This window comes from Cryptomeria japonica, chromosome 2, assembly GCF_030272615.1.
Source record: "Cryptomeria japonica chromosome 2, Sugi_1.0, whole genome shotgun sequence".
NCBI classification, from domain to species: domain Eukaryota; kingdom Viridiplantae; phylum Streptophyta; class Pinopsida; order Cupressales; family Cupressaceae; genus Cryptomeria; species Cryptomeria japonica.
Window position 1 is genome coordinate 85,022,900 of NC_081406.1, and position 18,748 is coordinate 85,041,647.

An 18,748-nucleotide genomic window follows, 5' to 3' on the forward strand; every position below is an offset into this window, starting at 1 on the left:
CTCAATTTGCAACATGTTGATTTAAAGATTGACACTTCATCTCATGAGCCTATAGACACATGCCATGTTCGCCTTTATTACATCGTGTTGATTGATTCTTCACCCCTCTTCCTTGCTAGTAATATGATGGCAGCCTAACTAGTGACTGTCGATCTTTCATTCATCCTCCTTGTTGGCAGTACAATGACAAACTATACTATGAGCCTCGTGAGATCAAAGATATTTCCTCATTTGATCTCACACATGCGGTATCACTTGCTACTTTGTAATATAATTACAAAAAACATCTTCACGCATGTCGCTCAGACTTGTTAATCATTTCACATCATGTGGAGATTTGTAATGATTTAGGCAGGGTTTGTGATTTTCAAGATAGCCACTGCTTTTGACTAAGTGTCGATACTTCACTTGCATTTTTTTTCTATAGCTTTCCCTATTTTGATGCATAATGGATTTTTCTCCACGAAATTTAAGAGTTCCCTTGAAAGTCGTTGCTTGGGAGATGATGTTTGAGAATCATATCGCAGAGGACCAATCGGGAATCACCTTCAACATCTCCTATCAACATTGCAAATGCAACATTCAGAGGATTATCGGTGAAGAAATCCTTTATCCGTAGGAGAAAAGGTTTATTTTTCCCTCCCAACCAGTTTCTATCTTCCTTTCCAATGTAGTTGATGTGTTGTAGTCATGGGTTCCCTTAAAAAACATCATCCATAAAATGATTCGGGCAGATTTTTTGGATGATAACCAAATTTTGGAATCCATCAACCAGTATGATCTATGGAATGTTCAAGCAAAAGTTGGTGGTTTATTCCCCAGGCAGTTCCTACTCAGTCATGATGAATTTCCCCCAATCTTTGATAGCATAAAGTGGTCACTCTCTCTACAAAATGTAAGACCTTTTCAAATAGTTGTCCACAATGTTGGTAGAGGTTTAAGTTCAGACTTAAAAAGTCAAATCTTCTAAAAAATACATGCCATCCTAGCGATCTTAGGCCAAAAAGATGGACAAATAGAGCCCTCTGCTCTCTCTTCGCCATTGCTAGTGGGTAATGAAGCTTCAATGTAGGTTAACCGAGTCTCTCCACCTCAACAACTCTCGCTCGACCAAGTAAACGAGATTCATCATTCACCAATTGAAGGTCTCATAACTTCCTTTGCTGCATTATATATTGGAGATGACTTATTGTCGGGCTCGCAGCCTATGGAGGAGTAATCTTGGTTTTCATACAGTTTTTGGGTTACATTTTATGCCTATCTTCAGTTTTGTTCGATAGCCCAATTTTGATAAGTATGAAGAAGGGTGCTGATATATATAATTATTCATTATGTTAGATTTGCAAAATATCTGGTGCTTTTACTATGGTCTCAGAATGGTCTACTTAGGCTATTTAACTCATGATTAGTATTGAATTGTAATGTTTGGACCGTGTTAGTCCTTGGATACAATGATATTTTTGGTGTTACTCAGGTAAAATTTTGATCATCGTCTAGGTTTCTTTGGATGCTCCATACTTCTATATAGCTAGATATGCAACCTTCACTCTTAGTGTTGACCTCGTTTTATACATTGTAATCATGAGCGAGGAATGGAGGTTTTCTTAGTTGGTTCTTTCCTCCAGGAGCTCTTGAACTAGTCTATTATAATTATAATATATATATATATATATGTGGCTCGTCCACTTTTTCCAAAAAAAATTTTAATTCCAACTAAAATATAATTATCCATAAAAATAGGACAACTAGTTCCACCAAGAAGAACAATTGGTTCCTTAATTAAATATAATTTTCACAATAAAATAATCCCCACAATGAAAATAGTCACACACTCAATAATAAATTACTCAATAAATAATATCCAATAATGGAATATATTTATTATTTCAAAAATACATTTAAAACAACAATAAACAATAACTAATTTATAATACTAAAAAAGATTTGGGACTAGCGAAATGGGCGAAATTTCGCAAGTTAGGGTTTCGCGGCGTAATTTGAGTTGGGGTGAGGATGCCCTTGGTGACCCTCTTCCTCCCTTGGATCCTTTTGGTTTGCAGAGTGATCAAATTCCACAGTGGGTTTTTCAGAATGGGAAATGGGTTGATGTGCTCGCTTCGGAGAAGAATGAGTGGCGTCGAAGGAACTCCGAGTGGTTAACGTCTAATTACTTCAAGGGCTTTTTTTGTCCTCATAAAAAGGTTGTAGCACGCTCTAATTTGAGGTCCTCTTGGGTTTTACCTACAAATTCTTGGAGAATTGGGGGTCTGGAAGTAACTCTAGAGGCAAGTTTGGTTCTGCTAAGGTGGCGACGAAGAATCCCGCAGGGGTTTCACGACCAACCATGATGTTGCCTCCCTCTATGACCAAGGACAAGCCCTTAGGTAAGGAGCCCTTGACAAATAAGGTTTTGGGTAAGGAGCCTTCGACAGATAAGGTTTAGTTGTCGATACCTTGCATTTCTGTGGTGGAAGCTCCATTTGATAAAAAGGCTAGGGACCTACATTCGTTGGCGGTGTTAATTCAAGTTTGGGGTGATAACATTGTACTCTCCAAGCTTCATCATAAGATTCATTCTCTCTGGTATGGAATGCTTTAATTTCAGGTTCTTTCTTCGAGCTCTTTCATTGTTATTTTTGATTTTGCGGATGCTAAATAGTGGGCTTTGGTAAAATCGTTCTTTTGGCTTGGTCATAATTTAGTTTTTGTTACAAATTGGAAACCTTTTTTTTCTGCTTCACAAGACATTGTTAAATATATCCCTACTTGGTTCTCATTGCCTGGGCTTCCATTTGAATTTTCTGAACCTGATATATTGCAAAGAATATGGGATTCCTTTGGGAAATTTATTCATTCGCATTTAGTTTTCAAGGATGGGGTTTTTAGGGTTAAAATATGTGTTTTGCTTTCTTCATCCTCTATCGTTCCTTGTAATTGTAATTTAAAATCTATTGATGGGATGTGGCGACAGAGTATTGTTCAGGACTTTGAATGGTTTGTTAAATCTTTTGTGGTTCTAGATTCTGCTTTGTTTGCTTCCCTCAAGGGTTTGTCATTTGGAGATAAGGTGGTTCGGCCTTCAAATTCTGTCAATTTAAATTTTGAAAATCTTGATTCTTATGTTGGGCATGAAAATCACGTTTCAATTAATCCTTACCTTGGGTGTTTGTCGAAAACACCTATTTCTCAAGGGGTTTCTATTCCGACTTCCATCTCTGTTGGGGATGTAGTTCTCCCTTCGATAGGTGAGTAGAATGTTGAGGGGAGGGAGGATTTAGGGGCTCCTAATGAGGGGAGTCTGGCTATGAACTCTACTAGTCTTCCTCAGAAACATGCTTTCCCTTTGGTTAATGGATTTGACACTTCTTTTCTTCTTGGTGAGGGTTTAATCTCCAAAGTTTAGAGGTTGGTTTCTGAACACAACATTACTCTGAATTCGGATGTTACTGATAAGGTGGTTGATGCGATTGACCAAGATTTGGTAAAATTGAATTCTTCTTTAGTTATCCCCCCAACCAACAATCCATTTGAAATTATCTCTTCAGACAAAGTTCAGGATTGTGAGAATGCTTTGTCTGTGGTCAATAATGTGGAATTTGACCATGTTATTAATAAGTTGTTGATTCAGTTTCCATTGTCTCCTTCCTCTCCTACTCCTTCACCTGCTAAGTGAGGTAGGAAGACGGAGGCTTTTTAAACACAGTTAGAAATAGATGCTAGTATCTAGTCTACACTTTTGAGTCCGAGTTCTGGTTCAGTAAAAAAGAAAACAAAATTTAGCCCTCCTTTTACCAAGTCGGTTGCCTCCAAACATAGCCTTCATGCTTCATTTGGAACAGGCATTGTTGGTTTTGATAATGCAGTTGAGATGAGGGGAGATAATGTCTCCCCTCGAGAGCAATGAAGGTCACTTCTTGGAATGTTAGGGGCTTAAATGCCCCTAACAAAAGACGCTTCATTAAGTCACAATTATACTTAATGAAGTGTGATGTGTTAATGTTGCAAGAGACTAAGTTAAGTATGCAGGGTGCTCAATTTTCATTTTCTAAATGGAAATTGTGGAAATTTTGTGTTTCCCCCTCTGCGGGGGCCCTTGGGGGTTTGGATTTTCTTTGGAATGATGCTTCTACTGAATTATCTTGGGTTGTCTCTGCTCCTTTATGGATGTTGGCTTTGGTAAAGAGTAGGGTTTCTGTAGCGTCGTAAATTGTACGCACTCGCTAGGGTGGTACAATTTCACACCTAGTTTAGCACCCGCCTTAGTGCATTTTGCATTCTGCATTGCATTTCTCCTTAAGCACTTAATTAATCAAATTAATTAGGTCTAAGGTTCCTATTTCATCATTCTCTACATCATAAAGTTGGGCCCTTTCACTAAAGCGCGCCCTTCGCATTTTATTCCTCTAATACATCACTTAATCAAAAACCCTAATTAAGTCCTATTCCGAACTTGGGGGCTTGGTTTCGGGGTCAAAACATCTCGAAATCACCTGTAACTTCGGGATTCTCTCTAAAATCATCATATCCGACGGCCCTGAAAATTTGGCGAAAAGTTGTCGGGACCATGGCGCCCGTGCACATGGTCCCGGACATTTTTCCCGAAATTTTAGGAGCACGATCCAATCATAAAATAAAGCTTAACCCCAAGAAATTGGCGGGATATTCAATCTCTAGGTCGGCCAAAATACGAGTTTACGACCTAGGGTTTCATACATAAGAACTCTCTTTATTCATTTGGAAGGATGGGATTTTTGTTTCCAGGAACTTCATATGCAGCGAAAGAGCAGATCTTTGAGGACTTCAACAACATTCAACATCATTCTATCAATCATCTATCAAATTCATTCATCCACTTAGGGCTTGGAAGACATTGAAGAACAATAGGAGATTACCGACTGAAGATTGGCTTGTACTCCTCCCTTGAGGGTTGGGTATGATTTCGTATTGTTTTCATGTCTTTGCATAAGCTTTGATACATCATTTATTCATGCTTTAGATCACATTGCATCTTGATTTAGAGCATTTACATTATCATTTACAAGCAATTAGGGTTTACTTTCTAGGTTGCTCTAGTTTGCTTTCTTGCATTTTGGACCTTGCACACACACTAGGTCTGCACACACACAATACATTTTACAAAACAACTTGGCTATTCGTGGAGGTGGAAATCACCGAAGTGGGGGTTTGACTAAGGCAAAACCCTATATAGCCGCCCCTCCCCCTTTTCAGATATTATTGCAGGTTTCGAGATTCGGACGACGCCACGGGATACAGATCCGGAGAGAGAAAGCTGAGACAGAACCCTGTGTGAAATTGCAGATCAGAAGATTGGGACAGGGGCGCTGGGTGCCCTAGTCCTGCCAAGACAGGGGCGCTGGGCGCCCTGGTCCCTGGGACAGAGGCGCTGGGTGCCCTGGTCCTCCGGACAGACAGTGTACAGACAATTTCCAAACAGTATTTCAGAGTGCAGAACAGTGGTTTTCGGTGCAGTTTTCAGGACAGTGGTGCCCGCGCCCCCGTCCCGAACATTTTCAGTCCGATTTTGACTCCGGGTACATATCTGCATTCTTATTTCATCCTTGTACTTACAGCTGTTCATTGTTTAATCTCAATTCTACAGTCTTGTTATTAGTTCATACTTGCATTTTGGGATTAGGGTTTGAACTTGCATTACTTGATTTTACAATTTCAACAAGGGAATAGAAATCCTAATAGATATCCCGTGGCTCTCTCTTTCACCAAAAGAAGTAGCCAATTGTGTGATATCTCTAGGCTCTTTCGTATTCCGTAATGTGTGTCAAAAGGTAGGATTAGGGCATGATTAACCTAGTCTCGCTTTTTCCCCTACACATTTTGGTGAACCCGACGTGAATCTATCATTGCTTCCTCCTGCATTGCATTTGTTAGATCTAGATCTAGATTTAGTGTGTTTTCATTTCGTTTCATTCAAAGAAAAAAAAAAGTGTGTCTCTTTGCATTGTGTGTTTAAATTTTATGCAATCTTTTCAAAATGTCATATTTTTATTTGCAAAACGTTCATGCTTTTGATGATTATTATGAGTATAGCCAAGATGAATTAGATGAAGCCTTAGATGAGTTTTTGAACCCTAAGGATGCCAAACCTTCATTTTACCAAAAACTCATAAACCTTGTTACTATGCCATTTAGGTGTGATGAGAAAGATAAGTCGAATAATTCCTCTCAAGGATACATTCCTATCCACTCTTCCCCTGAATCTAGTAACATGGTTGTTTTCAATAATCCCCTCTATGAGGAGATGTCTCCTTTTGAATCAAAAGACAAACCCTTTAACCGATATGATCATGCTTTGTTGGATGATGCCCTTGATGACTTTGTGGCTTTGTCGAAACCTATAAACAAAAACAAGACCTCTAAATTGGTTAACATGATAAATTTGAATGAATATAACAAGCCTCTCTTTGAAGTCCAAGGTGCTTATCCTTCTCCCACCTTTCAAATTCCTAAAACTCCTCTCCTTACTGTCCAAGGGAGGTATGATCATGATTCCTTTTGTACTCCGAATAAATCAATCATCACTGTGCAAGGAAGAAAACCTATAAGTCCTTACAATTATGCTAAGCAAATAACTAGAGAGAGTTATCATGCGGTTGCCCATACCTATCATACCAGAAATAATAAGCAACCTAATCCTCCTCCTGTTATTCCAGTTTCGCTTCCTAATCCTCAACCAATTCTTCCTCAAGCTCCCCGTATTTCGCAAGTTATGGGTAAGGAATATGATCTCATAGAACAGCTCAAAGCTACCCCTACTAAGATATCCCTTTGGGATTTGATTCAAACTTCTTCCGCTTATCATGGAATGTTACAAGATGCCTTGAAAGATTTGAATGTTCCTCCACCGAATACATCTAGTAATATAGCATCTTTTGTTAACTCTGTGATGAATCCTAAACCTCAAATTGTGTTTACGCAAGATGAGTTGCCTACTAGTGAAGTCCAACAACAATATGATCCCTTGATGATTGTGGTTGTCATGAAAGACACTGCTATAAGACGAACACTAGTAGATAATGGCTCTGGCCTTAATGTGTGTAGCATCAATCTATTGCATAAGATGAATGTGGATACATCTCTTATGGAGCCTGACTCTCATTCCATTCGTGGCTTTGACAATGTGGCTAAGACTTCATTGGGTATCATCACCTTACCTCTTACAGTGGGACCTGTTACTTTGCCCACTCCTATCCATGTTATGCCGGGAAATTTAACATACAACTTGTTATTAGGGAGGCCTTGGATTCACAGCATGCAAGTTGTCCCCTCTACATTGCATAGACAAGTTAAATTCATTTATAACAATAAGACATATACCTTGATGGGTGATACTAATTTTCAAGCTTGCCTACAAACATCTAATTCCAAAGGAGATTCTTCTAAGCCATCCTCGTCTAGTGATGACTCTTTAAACAAGAAACCTATCGATGAGTCTTCGCTTTCCGATGATCAAAATCCTTTGGATGAATCTGGAACTCCTGAAGAAAATCCTTCTCGACTTGAAATTACACATAAAAAGGATTTTGATCCTGAGAAGGTTCTCGCAGAAGATGATTGGGGGTCTCTTGATTTTAACCCTACCTTTGTAGGTGAATATAAGGTTCCTTCTAGAGAAATTAAAGTTGGAAAGAAGGAAGAAGCTGAAAATCATAAAGTTGAAAAGAAAGAAGAAGCTAAAAGTCAATCAACCTTACCTGAATCTATGAGTAATAATTTTGTGGCCGCTTCTCAAACTTCTTCTCCTCACATCTATAATTATGAAGAGTTTTATTCTTTGTCTTATGAAAAACCACCTTCTCTTCCTGAAATGGCTGATCGTTATGGTCATGGTTTTCGCATTTTCGCTAAGCATGGGTATCATGGAAAAGGTTGTGGTGCTAATGAACAAGGGATAAGAGTTCCTCTAGAGACTAATTTTCACAATTATGCCTTTGGACTTGGCTATAATCCCTGCAGACGTACTAAAGCTGCTAAAAGACCATGCATTAGTGTTAATGCTATTTCTACATCTCTATCAATACAACACCCTGAGTATATTGACGAGGATTCTTTGGGTGATTGTGCTTTGGATATCTTCCCTACCGACGACGCTTTAGCTGAGTTCTTGGGAGCCTATGACACTCTTCCTCGTTATCATCACAATAGGGGACTCCCTTATTGTTTGAACACCGAAGCCTATTTTGGAAAAGAGATTGATAACGATAAGATTGTGAAAGAATTCCCTCAGTTAAAGGATACTCCTCAACAAAGTAATCTTCTCATAAGTGACACCACTCATGTTAAGATGGATCCTTGCAATAAAGAGAAAGTCATTAAAATTGGGAAATGTTTGGATGAAGAAGAACAGAAACAATATGAAGAGTTATTGCATGAATTCCCTGAGATCTTTGCTTGGGCATATTCTGACATGCCTGGTATAGATCCTAAGATCGTTACTCATAATATTGTCTTAGTTCCTGATGCTAAGCCCGTGAAACAAAAGATTCAAAAAATGAATCCTAGGGTGGCTCTGCTTGTTAAGGCTGAGATTGAAAAATTATTGGAGGCTGGATTTATCCGCCCTATTGACTATTCCCCATGGATTTCAAATATTGTCGCTGTGGCTAAACTAGACAACAAAATAAGAATGTGTACTGACTTTCGAGATTTGAATAAAGCTTCCTTGAAAGATGATTTCCCTCTTCCAAACATTGACATGATAGTTGATTCTACGGCAGGACATGCCTTGTTATCCTTCATGGATGGTTTTTCAGGTTACAATCAAATTTTTATTAACCCTCAGGATCAATTCAAAACTGCTTTCACCACTCCTTGGGGTACGTTTTGTTGGATAATGATGCCTTTTGGACTTAAAAACGCCGGTGCAACTTATCAACGAGCGATGACCCTTATCTTTCATGATTATATGCATAAGATTTTAGAGGATTATGTTGATGATATTTTGGCCAAATCTTTTCTTCGCATGGATCATGTTAAAATCCTTCGACAAATTTTTGAAAGAATTCGTAAATATCACATGCGCTTGAATCCCCGAAAATGTGTTTTTGGTGTGGATAGTGGAAAACTATTAGGATTCATAGTTTCGCATCATGGGATTGAGGTGGACACTAAGAAAATAGATGCTATTGTTAACATGCCACCTCCTCGAAATGTGTCTCAACTTAAAAGCTTACAAGGAAAGATTCAAGCTATTCGTAGGTTCGTGTCTCAGCTTGCGGATCGTACCTTTCCTTTTACTCAACTTCTTAAAAAGGATATCATTTTTCAATGGAATGAGGATTGTCAGCAAGCATTTGAAGATTTAAAAGTGTATTTGGCTAGCCCTCCTATTCTTCAACTTGCTGAACCTTCTAAACCCTTCCTTTTGTATACAGCTGCTTCCTCTCATGCTCTCGCAGCATTGTTGGCCCAACATGATAAAGATGGTAAGGAATGTCTGGTTTATTACATAAGTCGTACCTTACTCAATTATGAGACCCGATATTCTGCGATAGAAAGACAATGCTTGGCCTTGGTGTTTGCGACTCAGAAATTGAGACATTATCTTTTAAATTCAGAAGTCCATGTCATGGTAAAGTTTGATCCTCTGAAACATCTTTTCTCTAAAACTGATTTATCAGGACGTCTAGCTAAGTGGGTTATGATGTTAACTGAATTTGACCTTAAATTTGTTTCACAAAGAGCAATTAAAGGACAAGCATTGACCGATCACTTAGTTGAGGCCCCTTCACCTTTCTCCTTCCCTAACCCCGAGTCCTTTCCTGATGACTTCATTCTTTCTATAGAGAAAGATGAAACTTGTGAGTTATACTTTGATGGCTCTAAGTGTCGTACAGGATCGGGGGCAGGTGTTGTTCTGATTTCTCCTACAAAGAAGTCTATTCCTTTATCATATCGTCTAAATTTCCTGTGTACCAATAACATTGCTGAGTATGAGGCTCTTATAGCGGGAATAAAAGCAGCCTTGGCATTGAATATAAAACACATACATATCTATGGAGATTCGCAATTGATTATAAGACAAGTAACAGGAATATATCAAGCAAAACAAGACAAACTATCACAATATAAAGACCTTGCTATCTCTTTATTACAAAATTTTGATTCTTATACCATGGAACCCGTTCCTCGAAAAGATAATCGACATGCGGATGCAATGGCATGTGTGGCTTCTCTAGTATCTTTAGAGGACCCTATGGTCGATCTTAATTTCGTTATTCACAACCTTATTTCTCCAGCTATTGTAGACGATTCTAGCTTGGTAACATGTTGTGACTTTGTAGACTCAGATGAATGGTTCTCGCATATCATAAGATATTTGACCGATGGTACCTTTCCTGATTCCTCTAATAGAAACACTAGGGCTAGAATCCGCAAGCTGTCTGCTAGATATATCATCCTTTCTAATGTCCTTTATCGAAGGGGTTATGATGGTCTTCTCCTTCGTTGTCTTAACAAGTCAGAAATCCCTGTTGCTCTTGAAGAGGCACATTCAGGTGCCTGTGGGGGGCATTTTGGGGGCAAATCCCTGGTTCATAGGTTGCTCCGTATGGGATACTATTGGCAAACTATGCAGAAGGATGCCTTTTCATTTGTAAAAAAATGTCATCAATGTCAACAACATAATAATCTGATTCATGCTCCTGCCCAAGAACTTCGTTCTCAAGTAGCTTCTTGGCCCTTCTCCGCATGGGGTTTGGATCTTATTGGAAAAATTTCTCCTCCTTCATCTCAAGGACACACCTTCATTATAACTGCAACAGATTACTTTACGAAGTGGGTAGAAGCTATTCCTCTTCGCTCTACTACTGCTGAAGTAATTTGTCAATTTCTTCTAGAAAACATCATTTCTCGATTTGGGATACCTTCCACTATTATCTCAGATAATGGGACATCGTTTAAAAACAAGGATGTGAAGAAATTCCTCGAGAAGTATCATATCAAACATCGATTTTCTACACCTTACTATCCTCAATCAAATGGCCAAGCCGAATCATCCAATAAGATAATTGAACAAATTCTTCGTAAAACCGTGAATAAGCATGGTAAGGATTGGAGTAACCAGCTGATCTATGCTCTTTGGGCCTACCGAATGAGTGTACGAATTGCTACAGGAACTACTCCTTATAATCTTGTTTATGGTGCTGATGCTATTATGCCCTTAGAGTTGGAGATTCCATCACTTAGGGTTTCTCTCAAAGGTATAGTAGATGATGACTCTTATAGGGAACAACGACTTCAACAGCTGGAGATGCTTGATGAACAGCGCATAAACGCTCTTGAGCATATTCAAGCGTATCACAAAACTCTACAACGAAGCTATAATGACAAGGTTATTCAACGTTCCTTCTCAGTAGGTGACTTAGTCCTTTATGAGAATCAGCGCAATGTGAATGCCTTGCCTGCTGAAAAGGGAAAATTTAGTCCTAATTGGCTTGGACCATATATCGTTATTGAGGATTACGGATCAGGTGCTTACAAAATAGCGGATGTAGACGGTACACCTCTTAAAGAGCCTATCAATGCTATGCACTTGCGTAGATATTATGCTTAATTCTTCATTTCTTATCTATCTTCTTTTCAAATTCTTCAACATTGGATAATATGTTAGTATTTCTTAATTAAAGCAAAATAGAATTAAATGTTATGTTAATCTATATTGCTTCGTTCCTGACAAGCATGTCTTCTTACTTTTTAGTTTGTCTTGAATTCATTTATGTAAATTGTAAAAGATTTACATTTTTTTCATTATGCTAGCATATTATACAATGTCTTTATGTGTTAAGTAGAATCGTATCATGTTGTGTTTAAGTTCAAAATTAAATCACATTTGATTCTTAGACTTAATGCATATTTCTTCCTTATCCTCAATGTCGTAGTTGATTAAATATTTTAATTAAGTCACACATGTATCAATTTAATCATGGAGCATTGAGAAATCAATCACATGGAAATTAAATTTTGAACATACATGTACATTTACCAAATGTATTAGATTTAATCAAAACAAAACATACATTGTTTTAAGCATTAGAGATAACACATTTGAGACAAATAAGAAGCATGTATATATACATATATATATGTGTGAATCGTATACAAACATAGGTCACTGTATATCCAAAATGTGACCTCTCCTACATCATACAATCATCTCCTATCCCTAGGGCTAGTGGCTGGAGAGTGTCGACTGGATGCTCCCTCCTGATCTGGCCGTGGAGGTGGACCCATGGGTGTGTAGCACGATACAGATCGTGAGTGACTCCGAGAGGAACTCCTACGATCCCTATCCATAAGGATCGCACGATAGGTGGTAGCCTCGGTCTGAGCCGCTACTAGGTCCTGCCGCACCTGCTAGAGATCCTCTGATAGGACTCTCTCTCTCTGTCGCGCCTGCTGGAGGTCCTCTGATAGGACTCTCTCTCTCTGCCGCGCCTGCTGGAGGTCCTCTGATAGGACTCTCTCTCTCTCTCTCCATATATCTACCTGTACTCAGAATGGGAAAAACAAATTCTCATGCCAACCTACGTTCCCCTGAGGCCTATAGGCAATCTGTGAGGAACTGGGGATCTGTGCTATCATGGAAATGTCTGTCATTGTCTTCTGAATCAAGGAACGCCATTCCTGCACATTAGCTATGGCAGTAGAAAAGATTTTTGTTAGTACCATTCTTTATCATCAAAACATTAATCAATCAATATAAACCTACTATACCTGGATCTCCCTCGCGCCAGTAGGGATCATGATATGGTAATATCTGTGACTGAGAACCGCTAGGCTCCCCTCGCTCATATACTCTATCCACGATGGGTGTAGGCTGGACGGTACTGGTGACAGGTCTTCGTATCGCCTCCTGTTCCCCCTGTTGGAGAATAGGAGGTGGATCTAGAGCTATGGTATCATCTCCTGAATGGTGGGGAGCTGCATCCGACTCCTCCTCATCATCTCTATCCTCCTCCTCCTCGTCCTCCTCGTCATCATCATCCTCGTCCTCATCCGCATCATCACCTGCATCCTCCTCATCCTCCTCTCTATCTGCATCCTCATCCTCCTCCTCCTCGTCACTGGGCTGATCGCCTGTAGGTGGATCAGGATCTTCCGCCTCCTCATGATCCTCTCCCTCCTTTGGCTCCTCTGACCTAGATCCCTCGTCCTCGTCTCGGTCTCCATGTCTCCATGGGCCTGGATAGCCTGTCGGATGATCTAGTGGAAAGATAGGACCTGGATATGATCTCATGAACCATGAAACATATCTACGCTGTGCTCCAGGCTCTGTAGAATAGTCAGTGACTACATCCTGATCAGATCCCTCTAAATCTGTCATCTCAATATCATCTACCGTCGGTCTCGCTCCTGCTCCAGGTCTGGGAAGGACCTGTGAGTGTCGAGTATAGATGGGCACATCAGCTGGAACACACTGCTCTAGTCCAAACTGCCTCCGTACTCGGTCAATGTAGAAAGGGACTATGATGTGTGCATATCGTCCTCGCAATAGGCGGTTCCTCTGTAGACATGCTAACTATCTCTCCATACCATCCCATCTGTGCATCAGTAGGTAAGGTCTCCACACTATCACCTCGGATGTCAGTCTGTCAATAGTCACTCTCCAATATAATAAATCTCCAAATCTCCACTCTCTGGTAAGTGGATAAGCGAACACCCTAGGTCGCTCGCTCGCTGTACTCAGTGGAAAGCCGACAGGCCTGGTGCATGTGAAGTGCTCTAAAATCCACACCTGTAGAAGTGTGCATGTCATCAAACTACAACCCTGTCTGAATACATACTCCCCAAGGTCGTGATAGAGATGCGCAAGCATACTCCGACCCCAAGCATACACTCTCCTGTGTCTCTCCATCGCTCTGATACACCATGTGAGGCCCCCATGCATGTGTGTCCCTCGCCCATTAGGGCAGACGGCTAGTGCTATGATGGCTATCATAAGGCGTCTCAGAAGTGGTACCTCCCCTGTAGGATGTAAGAGCCAGCTGACCATGATGCGACCTCTCGTCTCGCTCGGCATGACTCTCCCTATGCAATACACCTGCTCTCTCTGATGATCCTCCACTGACCGATCGGTCGCGTATGTAACTGTCGCTCCTCTGATAAGAAGACGAAATATACGGTACACATCCTCGAGTGTGACCGTCAACTCTCCTACTGGAAGGTGAAAGGTGCATGTGTCAGGATCCCATCGCTCCATCAAGGCCATCAGCATCGCAGGATGAAATCGAATGGCCGGCATCAAAATCACATACCACAATCCTACAATCGATAGTGTGTCTCTCTCTGACTGAGTCAGCCGTGGAATCTGATCTCGCAAAGTGCAAAGAATATGTCCCGCTGTGTGCTCTCTCATGTACGGGAGACCCTGCAACACGAAAACATGACGATAATCAGTACTCGATCATCGAAATCGCAAATGCAAACCATCGCACATCGTATGCTAGCCCCGGAACCTCTCGCCAAACCCTGATTGGGGACCATGGCGCCCTGTCAGGGACCATGGCGCCCTGAGGGGACCATGGCGCCCTGTCAGGGACCATGGCGCCCCTGTCAGGGACCATGGCGCCCTGGGGGGACCAAGGCGCCCCTCAGGGACCATGGCGCCCTGGGTGGGCCCCGGTCAGCCTTCGAGGCCCGCATACGATCACGGAAAAGTCAAACATGCAAAAAATCAAAAGTCAAATGTTTAGTCAACTCACCTCGTCCAGTGGCTCGTCGTCGATCACAGCCTGGCGCAGGATCTCGATCCTCGTGGGACGCTCCGGTCATCGTGAAGGCATGATGATGGCTATGTGGGCTCCGCTGCACTGAATAGTATCCTGAAATTGACAAAGTGACGAATACAAGTGTCACTTTCGAGGTATATACTCTCGTTTGTTTATTCTTACTTTTTGAAACCCTAATTCTCCTCTGTCATTCATTTTATCATAACTTGAGTTTGGGAGATGCGATTTTCGAACCGTTTGTTGCGTTGGAATCGTATTTTCCTTCCCCTACTCTCGGGATGTTCCAAAAAGTGCTTTGATGAAGCCTATTTAGTGAACAACCCTCATCAATACTCTCTTACACAATTTGTCGCAAGTAAACATGCTACCCTGTTTCACCTCCCTAATAACCAAGTCGAAACAGGGGGGGCATACAGCTACTCACAGATTTCATCACTTTCCCTAGTAAGCATTAGGTGATTTTGTGATCTAACGTTTGTTTTGTAGGGTGCGGTTCCTAACTGTGTACTGCAGATACCGCTAGGGGCTTCGTCCGACAACTTATGGATATATCCTTTTTCAAATGATGTTTACTTTTCTGTACTTTAGCTTGCATATGCACGTAGTACTCATATGACCGCTAAAGTGGGGGCTAAATGTAGCGTCGTAAATTGTACGCACTCGCTAGGGTGGTACAATTTCACACCTAGTTTAGCACCCGCCTTAGTGCATTTTGCATTCTGCATTGCATTTCTCCTTAAGCACTTAATTAATCAAATTAATTAGGTCTAAGGTTCCTATTTCATCATTCTCTACATCATAAAGTTGGGCCCTTTCACTAAAGCGCGCCCTTCGCATTTTATTCCTCCAATACATCACTTAATCAAAAACCCTAATTAAGTCCTATTCCGAACTTGGGGGCTTGGTTTCGGGGTCAAAACATCTCGAAATCACCTGTAACTTCGGGATTCTCTCTAAAATCATCATATCCGACGGCCCTGAAAATTTGGCGAAAAGTTGTCGGGACCATGGCGCCCGTGCACATGGTCCCGGACATTTTTCCCGAAATTTTAGGAGCACGATCCAATCATAAAATAAAGCTTAACCCCAAGAAATTGGCGGGATATTCAATCTCTAGGTCGGCCAAAATACGAGTTTACGACCTAGGGTTTCATACATAAGAACTCTCTTTATTCATTTGGAAGGATGGGAATTTTGTTTCCAGGAACTTCATATGCAGCGAAAGAGCAGATCTTTGAGGACTTCAACAACATTCAACATCATTCTATCAAGCATCTATCAAATTCATTCATCCACTTAGGGCTTGGAAGACATTGAAGAACAATAGGAGATTACCGACTGAAGATTGGCTTGTACTCCTCCCTTGAGGGTTGGGTATGATTTCGTATTGTTTTCATGTCTTTGCATAAGCTTTGATACATCATTTATTCATGCTTTAGATCACATTGCATCTTGATTTAGAGCATTTACATTATCATTTACAAGCAATTAGGGTTTACTTTCTAGGTTGCTCTAGTTTTCTTTCTTGCATTTTGGACCTTGCACACACACTAGGTCTGCACACACACAATACATTTTACAAAACAACTTGGCTATTCGTGGAGGTGGAAATCACCGAAGCGGGGGTTTGACTAAGGCAAAACCCTATATAGCCGCCCCTCCCCCTTTCCAGATATTATTGCAGGTTTCGAGATTCGGACGACGCCACGGGATACAGATCCGGAGAGAGAAAGCTGAGACAGAACCCTATGTAAAATTGCAGATCAGAAGACTGGGACAGGGGCGCTGGGTGCCCTGGTCCTGCCAAGACAGGGGCGCTGGGCGCCCTGGTCCCTGGGACAGAGGCGCTGGGCGCCCTGGTCCTCCGGACAGACAATGTACAGACAATTTCCAGACAGTATTTCAGAGTGCAGAACAATGGTTTTCGGTGCAGTTTTCAGGACAGTGGCGCTCGCGCCCCCGTCCTGAACATTTTCAGTCCGATTTTGACTCCGGGTACATATCTGCATTCTTATTTCATCCTTGTACTTACAGTTGTTCATTGTTTAATCTCAATTCTGCAGTCTTGTTATTAGTTCATACTTGCATTTTGGGATTAGGGTTTGAACTTGCATTACTTGATTTTACAATTTCAACAAGGGAATAGAAATCCTAATAGATATCCCGTGGCTCTCTCTTTCACCAAAAGAAGTAGCCAATTGTACGATATCTCTAGGCTCTTTCGTATTCCATAATGTGTGTCAAAAGGTAGGATTAGGGCATGATTAACCTAGTCTCGCTTTTTCCCCTACACAGTTTCGAATGTCAAGTTCTGGTTATTTAATGTTTATGGTCCAATGTCTATAGTGGGGAAAAGAGCTCTCTGGGACTCTCTATCTATTTCCTCCTCTCCTTTGCAAGGCTAGTTTGTGGTTTTTGGTGGTGATTTTAATGCCATTACTTGTGATGATGATAAAATTGGGGGTATTCTCTGGAATAAGCATATTATGGTTGACTTTACTGCTTTCATTCAGAAAAATGGTTTGATAGATTATAAATATTTGAATGGTCCTTTTACTTGTACAAATATGAGGAAAGATTTTTCACAGATTGCTGAAAGGCTTGATCGGTTTTTGATTTCTGATAATTGGATCTCCTCAGATGTATATGTTGTTGCTATGGTATCGCCCAATCCCGGATCTGATCATTTTCCAATTATGTTGTCTATTTTGGATGATAGAGCTCCTGGGAAATCTTCATTTAAATTTGAGCCTATGTAGTTTAGAGATCCTTCTTTTCTAATGCTCTTAGAATCTTGGTGGGCCTCGACCCCTTTTATTTTTGGAACTAGAATGTTTTGATTTATCAAAAAGCTCTCATTTCTTAAAGAAAAGATTAAAACCTGGAATGTCCAACATTTTAAAAATATTTTCTTTGACAAGGCTAGAATTCAAGAAGAGCTAGAAGTTTTAAATTATGTGGTTATGAAAAGTGGGATGGATTTTGCTATCTTTGATAAACATAAATTGTTAAATTCCTAGCTTGAGGAAGTTCTCATGAGAGCGGAAATCTATTGGCGGTAGAAATCTAGGGATCTATGGCTTTCTGATGGAGATAGGAACACTAAATTTTTTCATTCATCCACTAAATTTAAATGACAGTGGAATAAGATTTCTTGTATTCAAGATCCTAATTGGGTTCTCCTTTCGAAGGAGAAGGATATTGCCACTGAGGTTGTTTGTTTCTTCAAATCTTTGCTAACTAAGGAATCTTCTTCTTTTGATGATAGCTTTTCTTCGGTTATCCCTCAACTTACATCTGATGAGGATAACAACATGCTTATGGGTCCTTTCTCTGCTCGGGAAGTTAAGGAGGTTGTCTTTTCCATGGCACATGATAAGGCCCCCGGGCCTGATGGTTTCACTCCTCTATTTTTTTTAAAGTGTTGGTCTTTTCCTGGGGAAGAACTTCATCTTGTTTTAGAGGAAGCAAGGTGTAATAGATCTATTTTGAAGGAATTAAATACAACTCTTATTGACATTATTCCTAAATTAGAGAATCCTAAGTCCTTTGTTGATTTCCGCCCAATTGCATTATGTAATATTTTATATAAGATTATCACTAAAGTGATCTTTGTGCGGCTTGCCAAGCTTATTCCTAAGATTGTTTCGAGTGAGCAGGGTGGTTTTGTCCCAAGTAGGGAGACGACATAAGGTGCTTTTGTGGCTCATGAGATTTTGCATTCTATCTCCCATCTTTCTATTCCTGTCATGATTCTTAAATTAGATATGATGAAGACTTATGATAGGGTTTGTTGGCAGGCTCTCTCTTATGTTCTTAAAAAATTTGGGTTTGGGGTGAAGTGGGTGAAATGGATCTATACATGTATTTCTACTGTGAGGTTTTCTGTGATTTTGAATGGTTCCCCATGTGGTTTTTTTGCTTCTTCCAAAGGTCTTAAAAAGGAGATCCTTTGTCCCCTTTCTTGTTTATTATTTTGGTTG